Consider the following 14,597-nt stretch of genomic DNA (forward strand, 5'->3'; position numbering starts at 1 on the left):
TCACATCACTGAGGGTTAAAGTGCTTAAATGAACAAGAGTGAGAAATAGCTAATTAATGGAACTTCAACAGAGTCATGTATCTCCCAAAGTACACCGCTGCTAGAAAGTAGCTTACCCAGAGTATCTGTTCCATTTGCTTTTTAATCAAATAAAATTTTTTAAAGAATTTTTACATGACCTATATGGGAAAAGAATCTAAAAAAGAGTGGATATATGTATATGTATAACTGATTCACTTTGCTGTACAGCAGAAACTAACACAACATTGTAAATCAACTATAATTTAAAAATTTTTTTAATTAAAAAAATAAAATTAAAAAATTTTTACATAAATAAACATAGCTGTATATTTTAATCAGAACACAGTATTATAGCAAAGCCATGTTTTAATATGCCTTTACATTTGTAAAGTATGATTGTTAGTCTCTATTATATGACTATAATAGTCATTACTATTAGAGTGGAATCCCGATAAGGTTGGTATTTTAAGTCAAGGTTCACTTGTGGCTTCTAGACTCATTAAATTTAGTGGTGCTCTCAGCACTGAGTTGCTAATTTTCCAGAAACATAATTTAAAGTGAGGATGTTGATGGGACTTTTTTCCAATTATCAGAAAGAATTAATACTCCAAAGTTGAAAATGAGTTTTAGTTATCTAATATTCTGAAACATAGCGTTAGACATGGCTATGGAGTGTTTAATTAAAGATGTCAAAATTAGTCTAGTGACTACTGGCTCCCAAGTTCTAGCTGATATTAGAGACGACTAGCGATTCAGAAAGAGACTGAAGACAGTCATCTCAGTAAAGAGTCCTGGGCCTCATTCCCCCTCCCACTGCCATGGAGAAAGGAGAGGAGGGGTCTCCCCTCACCCCAAGCCAAGGGAAAGGATCTCCAAACTAGAGGTTGGGGTCATGGCAGCAATAAGAGGGTGACATTTCCCTCCCCAGGCAGATGCGTGCTGAACTGCCACTGGCCCATCAGAGTGGAGCACGGTGAAGACCTTGGGGGGGTGTGAATACAGAGACAGGGGCCTGCTTCCCACATAGAGAGTTTGCTAGCTGGGAAGTTGCTAAAGCAGCCCATGAAAGTGAGGTCAGGAGAGGGTGTCAGCAGCGGCAAACTCATCTTCCACCGTTCGGCAGAGAAAGACGTGTGTGTTCTCCTTGAGTCAAGCAACACTGGGAAAGGCAGAGAGAGTCTGAGCAGTTATTGCTAGGTCCTGGCCTTTTGGGGTGAGGTGACCCAGGCAATGGACACAGACTCTGAAGTATATGCTGAGGTCAGAGGTCAAGTGGTTCTTCAACCACCTTGGGAACTGGGCAAGGGGAGTTCCACGCGGGTCCTCCGAAGAACCTACGAATGCACCCCTTGAATGTATCAATATGTGATTGTCGCCTCACATAGACAACTTTGATAGCCAAGAGAGAATTGCAAACAGCACAGACTAATGTAAGAAGATGTGCAGCCCCCCTCTGCACTGATGTCACTTCCCCTTGTGTTGACCCTAGAGGAGCTACAAGCAGCAGGGTGGTGGGGGGCAGTGAAAGAGGTAGGGGAGAGTAAAAGGGAAGGCCATGAGCCGCTTCCCCACTCCAGGTCTTGGAGACGGGGAAGGAGGAGAGAAGCTTCGAATTGGCTGAGTGTGAAGTTTGGATATGAGATCACTAGGCCTCAGGGAAGGGAGCTCCAACAGAACATGCAACAGAAGATGTGAAGATAGTGGTGAGAGAAAAGTGAAACCATATCTTTAAATTCCCACCATTCCATAAACCAGTAACCAACCCCATGGAACTCATATTATTTGACAAGATTCTAATATGAATCTTTCCACATAAGGAGGCCTCTTCTCTTACCAGCTTTATAACTGGTTTTCGTGGCAGTGTTTCTTGCTCAACATTGAATTCTTATGACCAAAAAGTCAGAATCATAGTCTTCTAGGCTTTTCTTGAAAATATTTTCTCTTACAGTTGAATTGGTTGTCTTGCTTAATTAGTGTCAAAGGTGAATCTACTCTAGAGATAATTTTTGAGTCACGATATGTAATAGTTAAAAACTGTATTTTGATTTTGATCTTCAGTCATGGTAATTTCAAATGAAATTATTAAATCACTGTAACTTCACGTTTTGTAGAAACTGTGAAGAAATTAACCTAAAACATCTTGGACTGCTTCCTTTATTGTGTTATTCACCAGTGCCTTCCAGCATTTCCAGGCAGACTCTGGTTTCCTGTTTATCCTCCTTGTGGCTTTTCCTTTTGGAGGTGTTGGTGGGAGAGAGTGCAGGGCTGAGGGTGACCCTTGCAAAGTGACAAACTGTTGAGTTGACCCCCTCAGAAACTTCATAGGGAGTGTATTAGCTGGCTCAGGTTGCCATAACAAAATACCACAGGCCGAATGGCTTAAATTACAGAAATTTATTTTCTCATAATTCCGGAGGTTAGAAGTCCAAGATCAAGGTGTCATCAGGGTTGGTTTCTGATGAGACATCCCTTCCTGGCTTGTACATGGGCACTTTATTGCTGTGTCCTCACATGGCCTCTTCTCTGTGCAAGCAGAGAGGGAGAGGGAGAGGGAGAGGGAGAGAGATAAAGAGAGGGCACAAACCACAAACTCTGGTCTCTCTTCTTCTTATAAAAACACCAGTCCTGTTGGATTAGGGTTCCACCCTATGACCTCATTTAACCTTAATTACCTTCCTAAAGACCCTAACTCTAAATACAGTCACACTGGGGCTTAGGGCTTCAATATATGAATTTGGGGAGGATGTAATTCAGTCCGTAACAGAGAGGGAGGAAGAGATTCTTTTAAAGTTTTCTCTTCTTCAAGTTAAAACTTCTTAAAAAAACATTTTTTTAAATTTCAAGTTTAGGAGACTTCTAGAATTGCCTGTGGAATTTTCTTTTACACGTGACTGAAACCCGGCTCAAACTAGCCAAAGAAAAACTGGACATTTTTTGGCTCACATAGCATATGGCTGAGGGTCAAATATGTCAGCTGCAGCTGGATCCAGGGTTCATGTTGTCATGTGTCTGTCCTCTGCCCCAGCCCTATTTTCCACTGCGTTGGCTTCCTCCTCAGGTAGGTCCTCTCCCTGTGGTGGCATTGGTGACCTGGGGCAGCTTCAGGCTGACCCACTTCTTAACGTTTGCGACTTTGAAAGGAGGGACGCTCTCTCCCAAGGATCAGCTCTGATTGCCCCGACATGGGGTAGGGATACTTGCTGATGGCCTGGACCCCTGCAGGTGGGAGAGGCGCAGCTCTCAAACAGAGAAGATTCTGGGCAGTTTAAACTGTAAGACATGCCACGGTCTTGCCCTTCTAAGTTTCTGAGATGAGACAATTTATTTGTCCTTTTTTAACTTCTATCATTTTGTAATTGATAGTCCAGGGAAGGTTCAAATTAGTTTGTCTTAATCATATTCAAAGAGATTCTATTTTAAGGTTGTTAGAATCTTTTGGAATGCCAATTGGCATCATGTTGACCTTTGCAGGTGTCTCTCTGCAGATCCTTTGGATTACACAGCCTCGTCACCATCAGCAGATTTGGCTCCCACTTCTTTGCCACCTGCAGGCTGTCTACAGGGATGGCCTCCATCTCTGTCCTCCTCCCCCATCCTCACTCTTCTCTGCTCTTTCCTGCACACCTTGTGTGGCCCCTGTCATGTGGATGCAGGTGCCTGATCCCCCATCTGAACTTCTTGGAGTCAGATATAGCTCTGTATATAGACACTCTTAGCAGGATCTGGGGCAGCACCCAGATTCTAGCTCATTAACATTTCTGCAGGGAAACATGTCAATGTTGACACTAAGTGGGAATAGAGAAAGTCTACAGTAGCCTTGAGACAGGCTGGGACCTGGGACCTGGGACCCTTTGCTGCAGTGCTTGCACCTGGACAAACTTCTCCTCCAGCAACAAAATACAAACAAACTATGAGGGACTAAATATAACTGCGTGCGTGGGCAGCTGGGGCAAATTATGGACAACAAGATACAAAAAGACCAAAATCCCAACTGCCACTTCTGAAGAGCTGGGAGCAAAAACAGGGTGTCGGGAGCAAAAGCAGGGCACTGCACATGCCCCCTGCACTCAGCACCAACAGAGGGGTGGGCAAAACACCTAAGCCACCCCTTTAGCCCCACCCCTGGACACATCCCTACCCTCACCCCATATAAGGAACCAGCTCGGACCCCCCTCTCAAGGAGTGAGCAAGGGAAGCTGTTACCTGTTTTCGCTCCCCTCTGCTGCAGCAGGGACCCCAATAAAGCCTTGCCTGAATTTCTTGTCTGGCCTCTTATCCTTTGTAAACAAGGATTCTGGACCTATATTTGCTTGTACAGAGTAGGTACTTGTGAATACCTCTGTTGGAATCTCAGTAGCTCTGACTGGTCTCCATGAAATTTAAAACTTACGAAACATTTTAACTTAAAGAACTTAAAGCAGTACCTTCCAGTGTTTCAAGTATATGAGTGTATCTGTGGGGGGTAGATAACTATAAAGAAAAACCAATTTTGTGCTGATATCTTTACTTTGAGAGGTTCCTGGTGGGCAAAGAGTTAGAAAGCCACAATACCTGAAATTAAAAGTTTTTATTTACTCTTTTTTTTAAGTACTACTTACCATCCAGGGAGAGGAAAGCATTCTCACCAAAAATGGTTATTACCATGTGAAATGAGGTCAACGTGAAACTCATTCGTAACTTTCTATTTCAAACCCCTTGTGGGGTTTTCACCAAAGGATTTTCCACATCTTTTTTGTCTTTGAGCACAGAAATTAGAGAACACTCTTACCAGGAGTGAAAGCAATTCAAGCATCCAAAAATAAATTAGTTTACCACTTGGAACCATGAAGTTCAAGAGAATTTTTTTTTTATATGTTTACCTACATTTTTAAAATTAATTAATTAATTAATTTATTTATTTACTTTTGGCTGTGTTGGGTCTTCGTTTCTGTGCTAGGGCTTTCTCTAGTTGCGGCGAGCGGGGGCCACTCTTCATCGCGGCGCGCGGCCCTCTCACTGTCGTGGCCTCTCTTGTTGCGGAGCACAGGCTCCAGACGCGCAGGCTCAGTAGTTGTGGCTCACGGGCCTAGTTGCTCCGCGGCATGTGGGATCTTCCCAGACCAGGGCTCGAACCCGTGTCCTCTGCATCGGCAGACAGATTCTCAACCACTGCGCCACCAGGGAAGCCCTCAAGAGAATTTTTAAGTTTGCAATGCTTGGTCTCTCCCAGGGAGAGGCAGAGGGCAAAATTGATTCTAGTTTTGCTAATGTTCCTGCAGCTTGTGTCAACCATTTACCATCACGACGTCTCTGTTATCCCATCTGTCAGAGTGAAGAGTCTTTGCTGTATTTCAGCATGTCATGTTTTCAAGAACTTCTCAATGCTACATTCTGGTGCCTGGCAACTGTCATGGGTGAATTTGCTGCACCTCTTTCTGCTGCCTGCCGGGAGGGAGCTGGAGGAAGGATTTAGAGCATCTTCTGGTAAATCCAGATGATCACATATATGCTGCCGTGGAGGTGGGAGAATGGAATTAGGGGCAGCTGTCTTATTAGAATTGTGGGAATTGACTTTTCAAATACTCTGTATGAGGAGTTTAGGGTTGGCTGTGTGCATAGGCAATGCCCTGATCTGGGAAACACTTTGGGACTGATAAATCTAGTGCTGTTTTTGAAAATGTGGTTGGTTAGGATGGTGACACAGGACTCAGCATCTTTGCGAAAATGAGGCATCAGAAAATTGGAACGCCAAGGATCTTTGGCAGCAAGACGGCATTTCAGGTCCAAGCCGCTTGATCCCATGTTTCTCTCCACTTCATGGGGAATCTGCCACCTGGTTCAGCCACAGGCCTGGTGGTTCAAATGGAGAATTTCCTGCCAGGTGCTGGTCCACGTACTGGAGGGCAGAGAAGACCTCTTGGGAGCCACCTGCCCATACAAAGCCTCCCTTTCAGATTCAACCCAGTCTCCAGTTTCTTTCCTTCCTATAGCTTTCCTTACCTACTCCATCCCATATTGATCTTTTCCTTCTCTGAATTTCAGTCATGCCACTTTTGGGGGGAGTAAGGGAGAAGGAGCGCATCTCTTCATATTTGCTGTTCTCCTTATCTATGCTATGTAACTACACCAAAGTTTAGTGGCTTAAAACAGTAAACATTTTATCATGTCTCCTGGGTTTGTGGATCAGGAATTCTGGCAGAGCTCAGCTATGAGTTTCTTTGCTCCTTGTGGACCTCAATTGAGGTCACTTGGTGGTTTCAGTTGGCAGATGGGTGATCTGGAGGATGCTAAACGGCTTCACTCACATGCCTGGCACCTTGGTGGGGCGGCTGGAAGGTGTGCTCAGCTGGCATGTTCCCTGGACCACCTACACCTACACTTGGTTGTCTCAGACTGATTGCATGGCAGCTGGCTTCCCCCAGAGGGAGCATTTCAAGAGAAAGGAAGTGGAAGCTCCAGGTGTCCTAAGCCTGGGCCCAGAGTCACTTCTGCCATATTCTGATGACCACGCAGTTAGAAAGTCCTCCCAGCTTTAAGGGAAGAGAACCTGGACCCCACCTCCTAACGGGTGGTATAGCAGAGTTGGCCGCCATCTTTAATCTTCACACTTGCCTTCTTTGTTATCCGACCTTCTTCTATATTGTGCTGCTTTCTCCAAATTAGATTGTCTCATAAATCTTTGGTACTTAGGACAGGATTCAAGAAATACTAGTTGAAATGAGAAGAGTTGAAGGAAACAGAGTTTCCCTCTCTAACCACTTTCTCCAAGAGGTGTCAGAGCTTTTGGGAACAATTTAGGGACACTTCTTCTAATCTCACAGCTTGGGGCTCAGAACTGAGCTGATAGGCATTTCTAGATTTCTTCCCAGGTATGACAGGCTGGGAGATATGAGGCCCTGTTCTTTCTCCCCAGGCCTCAACCATTATCAAGCCTGAGCCAGCTTCAGTGAAGTCTCTTTTACCCACCAGGTCGTAGTATCTTAGACCAGGGGCCAGCAACTGTGGCCTGCAGGCCAAATCCATTCTACCTCCTGTTTGTTTTTTTTTTAATTTTATTTATTTATTTATTTATTTATGGCTGTGTTGGGTCTTCGTTTCTGTGCGAGGGCTTCCTCTAGTTGTGGCAAGCAGGGGCCACTCTTCATCGCGGTGCGCGGGCCTCTCACTGTCATGGCCTCTCTTGTTGCGGAGCACAGGCTCCAGACGTGCAGGCTCAGTAATTGTGGCTCACGGGCCCAGTTGCTCCGCGGCATGTGGGATCTTCCCAGACCAGGGCTCGAACCCGTGTCCCCTGCATTGGCAGCCAGATTCTCAACCACTGCGCCACCAGGGAAGCTTCTACCTCCTGTTTTTATATAGCCCATGAGTTGGTTGGGTTCTGATGTGACAGGGAGAAAGATGCAAACCATTATGAGCATCGGCAACAAGTATACTTTGTGTCATTCCAACTCCATGGAGCCAATGACTTATTAAAAGTCGGAGAAGACACTCATTACTTGAACTGGGAGAAGAATGAAAGACTTCTGTTGCTAGAATATCCCTAACACTTGAATCTCTTCTTTCAGCCCACTGTATATTACTGATTCTTAAGACAAGCAAAAAGAAAAAATAAAAAAAGTATTTTCGTCCCCATAGCCAATTAATTTCTACCCTGAAGCGTAGAATATGGTTATTTCTGTCATTATCTTAGTTTTTGGAGCCACTGATGGTTCAGTGACATACATATTCACACACTCACACACACTACATCTGAACATTTATTGGAAGAATCTGACTTAGCTTTCAGGAGTGCTCATTTCCCCCTAATTACTCTACACATGGTTTTTAGAGTATTTATATTTTATATACTGAAATTTGCTGACATTTAGGATTGTCGGGTAGTTAGTCTAGCGACGCTAGTCTAGCGTCCAGGACGTTGTAGCAGACACTCATTCAAAATAGCCGCTCCAGCTCCTGGCGAGCTCACCTTTTGGAATATGGCCCCGCCTTGGGTGGCCCTCTCTTGTTAACATAAGAATGACAAGCTGGTACCGAAAGGTGAGCTTTTCCCTAAGATACCATATTGGGAACTTCCTGTTCCCCTCTTTGCCTCTTCTATGCTATTTTTTTTTTCTTTTAAATTCTATAGCAATTTTTTAAAAGTCTCCCCGCACTGTTTGATAGGCAATGAACTTTCTCTCCTGGGCGGTTTCCACCTGAGGGAAATGGCATAGCACACCCATGATATTTCTCTGACTGCCTCCTACTCTGCATCACAAATCACCGAGAAAGAGGCTGCATCCAGGCGCTGAACACCGGCTCTGTGGCATGTGACTTCTCAGTCACTCTTCTCCAAAATAGGATTTCATCCGCCGGTTACTGTAAGTTACTCGTGACTTCTAATAGACTTTGCAGCGGTGATTCATTTACCCTTGGCTCAGAGAGAGAAAGATTTCAGGTGAGGAAGGATGGTTGGGAGAGGGGAGATGGGTAGGCAGGACAGCTGTAGGAGAATCCTTCCCTGCAAGGTGATAACATCCTTCAGTGTTACACTTTATACCAAGAAAGATGCCACCTTACATGTTATCCTGGCTGAATCTTACAACAATTCTGTAGAGTAAACAGGCATTACTGAATACAGAGGGAGAAATGGAGGTTCAGAGAGGTTAAGCGACTTGCCCAGTGATATACAGCTGGTAATTAGACCTGATCTTCCTGCCAAAACATACTCCTTCAGGCTTCTCCTCTTCAGTAGATGGTCCTGCAATGCTCATATTAAACACCTTGGTGTGATTCTACCTCTCCTGTATTTCTCTTGCATCCTTCTTTTAGTCTAGCAGTGAATTCCTGCTGGCTTCACTTTTCTTTTTGTTTTCTTTTTTACTGGTTTATAACATCATATAAGTTCGATGTGTACAATACTATATTTTGACTTCTGTATACACTACATCATACTCACCACCAAAAGTCTACTTTCTATCCACCGCCATACTGTTGACCCCCTTCCCCATTTTGCCCTTCCCCCACCCCTTTCCCCTCTGGTAACCATCACTCTGTTAAAATACACCCAGAATCTATCACCTATTTCACTCCCACCCTGTTCCCAGCCAGCATCATCTCTCTGCTGGACCATTGTGATAGCCTTGTCCCTGGTCTCCCTGCTTCTGCCCTTGTTCCCCTAAAGTCAATTTCCAGCACACAGGCAGATAAGTCAGATCAGACTCTTGACTGGAAATCCCATTTCATTCCAAATAAAAGCCGAAGTCTATACAGGGGCTACAACCTGCCTCCTACCCCCATTATCCCTCTGCCCATCATTGCCCATGCTTGCTCACTCTACTTCAGTCACACTGGTTTCCGTGCTGTCTCTTGAATAATCAGGGCCTTTGCACTTGCTTTTCCCTCTGCCTGGTACACTCTTGTCCCAGGGAACTGCATGATTTACTGTCTAACCTTCTTTGTGTCTTTGCTGGAATTATACCTTTTTAATGATGATCCTGTGTAAAAACCTTTCCCACTCCCTCCCCCCACACCCAGAATTCCTCTTTCCTCCACAGCACTTTATTTTTCCCCATAGTACTATTCATAATCTGGCACACTGCATATTTTACTCATGTATTTGTTTATTGTCTGTCTCCTGCTAGAATGTAAGCTCCATGAGGACATGACTTCTATCTGTCTTATTCAGTGCTGGGTTCCTAGTACCTCTCACAATGCCTGGCACATAGTACATGCTCAATAAACTTGAATGGTAAATGAATGGATTATTCAATCTTAGGACTTTAAATCCAAGCATCTCTGCTCTTTCCAGATGCTCACTATTCTGCTGGTTAATTTTTATATGATCATTTTGATAGAAAACAGCTCATTTCAGGAAATAGCTGAAGAATGCATTTACAGGGGAGGAAATTGGCCCCTGATTTCTGACATCCATTTGGACTTTGATATTCTGTGACTACAAAGGCTGATTTCATGATGCAAAATTGTTTCTGTGTCCCAGAGACACAGATATAGGTTTTCCAGATATGGGGTGTCCTTGAGCTGTGGATGTCATCTCTCTGGTCATCAACCTTCCTGTCTATAAATTATGCAAGTTAGTAGACAATCATTACCCTTCTTTCCACATCAAAAATGTTATATCATTTGGCCCACTGAGGTTAAATACCTCTTCTTAAATACAAGAACCTACTGCTTAGTTTGTGTTCCCTTCTTCTGAATATGTATCAAAGACTCAAGCTCTCTGAAAACCAGAACTAACTTTTCCTTTACTTGGTTTATTTCCTCACAGTCCAAGATGTGATGTTCTGTACTCAGTTGCATGTCAGTATGCTTTGTTGACACAACTAAAGACAAAATCACACTGAGTGCTGAGCTCTCCCTTAGTTTGAAGTTCGTTGTTAGATAAATTAGTTCTAAGAGAATAGCTGCTATTGCCAACATCAGAGGACACTACCCTTCTGTGCACATACAGCTGCATCCACAATCACCCTAATCAATGGACACTTCTGTTTGGTAAAGTTAACTTCACACAGAGATCAATTAAGACAGGCTATCAAGAAATATTAGAACTACATTGGAGATCTTCATGCTGGAAATCTTAGGATTCTGTGGATTCGTGTGAGTTTCCAAGTTCAAACTCTATCCTGAATGAACGGATAAATGTTAAGGTACCAACTTGGCTTGATCAACATTAACAAGCTATTGCTTATTGCATAAGATTGGAGCTAAGTGTATATGGGAAAGGAAATACCCTTCCGTGTCCTAAATCCACAGCCTCGATGACGTAAAGGTATTCGAGATATTGAAAAACATTTTAAATCTAGATGGACTTCTTTTTTTTTTTTTTTTTAAACATCTTTATTGAAGTATAATTGCTTTACAATGGTGTGCTAGCTTCTGCTTTACAACAAAGTGAATCAGTTACACATATACATATGTTGCCATATCTCTTCCCTCTTGCATCTCCCTCCCTCCCACCCTCCCTATCCCACCCCTCTAGGTGGTCACAAAGCACCGAGCTGATCTCCCTGTGCTATGCGGCTGCTTCCCACTAGTTATCTATTTTACATTTGGTAGTGTATATATGTCCATGACACTCTCTCACCCTGTCACATCTCACCCCTCCCCCTCCCCATATCCTCAAGTCCATTCTCTAGTAGGTCTGTGTCTTTATTCCCATCTTGTCACTAGGTTCTTCATGACCTCTTTTTTTTTTTTTTTTTTTTCCCTTAGATTCCATATATATGTGTTAGCATACTGTATTTGTTTTTCTCTTTCTGACTTACTTCACTCTGTATGACAGACTCTAACTCCATCCACCTCATTACAAACACCTCCATTTCATTTCTTTTTATGGCTGAGTAATATTCCATTGTATATATGTGCCGCATCTTCTTTATCCATTCATCCGATGATGGACACCTAGGTTGCTTCCATGTCCTGGCTATTGTAAACAGAGCTGCAATGAATATTTTGGTACATGACTCTTTCTGAATTATGTTTTTCTCAGGGTATATGCCCAGTAGTGGGATTGCTGGGTCATATGGTAGTTCTATTTTTAGTTTTTTAAGGAACCTCCATACTGTTCTCCATAGTGGCTGTATCAATTTACATTCCCACCAACAGTGCAAGAGTGTTCCCTTTTCTCCACACCCTCTCCAGCATTTATTGTTTCTAGATTTTTTGATGATGGCCATTCTGACCGGTGTGAGATGATACCTCATTGTAGTTTTGATCTGCACCTCTCTAATGATTAATGATGTTGAGCATTCCTTCATGTGTCCGTTGGCAATCTGTATCTCTTCTTCGGAGAAATGTCTATTCAGGTCTTCTGCCCATTTTTGGATTGGGTTGTTTGTTTTTTTGTTATTGAGCTGCATGAGCTGCTTGTAAATCTTGGAGATTAATCCCTTGTCCGTTGCTTCATTTGCAAATATTTTCTCCCATTCTGAGGGTTGTCTTTTGGTCTTGTTTATGGTTTCCTTTGCTGTGCAAAAGCTTTTAAGTTTCATTAGGTCCCATTTGTTTATTTGTGTTTTTATTTCCATTTCTCTAGGACCTGGGTCAAAAAGGATCTTGCTGTGACTTATGTCATACAGTGTTCTGCCTATGTTTTCCTCTAAGAGTTTGATAGTGTCTGGCCTTACACTTAGGTCTTTAATCCATTTTGAGTTTATTTTTGTGTATGGTGTTAGGGAGTGTTCTAATTTCATACTTTTACATGTACCTGTCCAATTTTCCCAGCACCACTTATTGAAGAGGCCGTCTTTTCTCCACTGCATATGCCTGCCTCCCCTATCAAAGATAAGGTGACCACATGTGCGTGGGCTTATCTCTGGGCTTTCCATCCCGCTCCATTGATCTATATTTCTGTTTTTGTGCCAGTACCAAACTGTCTTGATTACTGCAGCTCCGTAATATAGTCTGAAGTCAGGGAGCCTGATTCCTCCACCTCCATTTTTCGTTCTCAAGATTGCTTTGGCTATTCGGGGTCTTTTGTGTTTCCATACAAATTGTGAAATTTTTTGTTCTAGTTCTGTGAAAAATGCCAGTGGTAGTTTGATAGGGATTGCATTGAATCTGTAGATTGCTTTGGGTAGCAGAGTCATTTTCACAATGTTGATTCTTCCAATCCAAGAACATGGTATATCTCTCCATCTATTTGTATCATCTTTAATTTCTTTCATCAGTGTCCTATAATTTTCTGCATACAGGTCTTTTGTCTCCTTAGGTAGGTTTATTCCTAGGTATTTTATTCTTTTTGTTGCAATGGTAAATGGGAGTGTTTTCTTAATTTCACTTTCAGATTTTTCATCATTAGTATACAGGAATGCAAGAGATTTCTGTGCATTAATTTTGTATCCTGCTACTTTACCAAATTCATTGATTAGCTCTAGTAGTTTTCTGGTAGCATCTTTAGGATTCTCTATGTATAGTATCATGTCATCTGCAAACAGTGACAGCTTTACTTCTTCTTTTCCGATTTGGATTCCTTTTATTTCTTTTTCTTCTCTGATTGCTGTGGCTAACACTTCCAAAACTATGTTGAATAATAGTGGTGAGAGTGGGCAACCTTGTCTTGTTCCTGATCTTAGTGGAAATGCTTTCAGTTTTTCACCATTGAGGACAATGTTGGCTGTGGGTTTGTCATATACGGCCTTTATTATGTTGAGGAAAGTTCCCTCTATGCCTACTTTCTGCAGGACTTTTATCATAAATGGGTGTTGAATTTTGTCGAAAGCTTTCTCTGCATCTATTGAGATGATCATATGGTTTTTCTCCTTCAATTTGTTAATATGATGTATCACGTTGATTGATTTGCGTATATTGAAGAATCCTTGCATTCCTGGAATAAACCCCACTTGATCATGGTGTATGATCCTTTTAATGTGCTGTTGGATTCTGTTTGCTAGTATTTTGTTGAGGATTTTTGCATCTATGTTCATCAGTGATATTGGCCTGTAGTTTTCTTTCTTTGTGACATCTTTGCCTGGTTTTGGTATCAGGGTGATGGTGGCCTCGTAGAATGAGTTGGGGAGTGTTCCTCCCTCTGCAATATTTTGGAAGAGTTTGAGAAGGATAGGTGTTAGCTCTTCTCTAAATGTTTGATAGAATTCGCCTGTGAAGCCATCTGGTCCTGGGCTTTTGTGTGTTGGAAGATTTTTAATCACAGTTTCAATTTCAGTGCTTGTGATTGGTCTGTTCATATTTTCTATTTCTTCCTGGTTCAGTCTCGGCAGGTTGTGCATTTCTAAGAATCTGTCCATTTCTTCCAGGTTGTCCATTTTATTAGCATAGAGTTGCTTGTAGTAATCTCTTATGATCGTTTGTATTTCTGCAGTGTCAGTGGTTACTTCTCCTTTTTCATTTCTAATTCTATTAATTTGAGTCTTCTCCTTTTTTCTCTTGATGAGTCTGGCTAATGGTTTATCAATTTTGTTTATCTTCTCAAAGAACCAGCTTTTAGTTTCATTGATTTTTGCTATTGTTTCCTTCATTTCTTTTTCATTTATTTCTGATCTGATCTTTATGATTTCTTTCCTTCTGCTAGCTTTGGGGTTTTTTTGTTCTTCTTTCTCTAATTGCTTTAGGTGCAAGGTTAGGTTGTTTATTCGAGATGTTTCCTGTTTCTTGATGTAGGCTTGTATTGCTATAAACTTCCCTCTTAGAACTGCTTTTGCTGCATCCCATAGGTTTTGGATCGTCGTGTCTCCATTGTCATTTGTTTCTAGGTATTTTTTGATTTCCCCTTTGATTTCTTCAGTGATCACTTCGTTATTAAGTAGTGTATTGTGTAGCCTCCATGTGTTTGTATTTTTTACAGATCTTTTCCTGTAATTGATATCTAGTCTCATAGCGTTGTGGTCGGAAAAGATACTTGATACGATTTCAATTTTTTTAAATTTACCAAGGCTTGATTTGTGACCCAAGATATGATCTATCCTGGAGAATGTTCCATGAGCACTTGAGAAAAATGTGTATTCTGTTGTTTTTGGGTGGAATGTCCTATAAATATCAATTAAGTCCATCTTGTTTAATGTATCATTTAAAGCTTGTGTTTCCTTATTTATTTTCATTTTGGATGATCTGTCCATTGGTGAAAGTGGGGTGTTAAAGTC

The 14,597-nt window shown here is 42.2% G+C and overlaps 1 protein-coding gene across 1 annotated transcript in view; it reads left to right on the forward strand.

The window, feature by feature from the left end:
- The window catches only part of RGS6 (regulator of G protein signaling 6), a 582,039-nt gene that overhangs the window by 308,031 nt on the left and 259,411 nt on the right, over nt 1-14,597 (forward strand). The window lies entirely within an intron of this gene.

This window comes from Eubalaena glacialis, chromosome 2 (genome assembly GCF_028564815.1).
Source record: "Eubalaena glacialis isolate mEubGla1 chromosome 2, mEubGla1.1.hap2.+ XY, whole genome shotgun sequence".
Lineage (NCBI taxonomy): Eukaryota > Metazoa > Chordata > Mammalia > Artiodactyla > Balaenidae > Eubalaena > Eubalaena glacialis.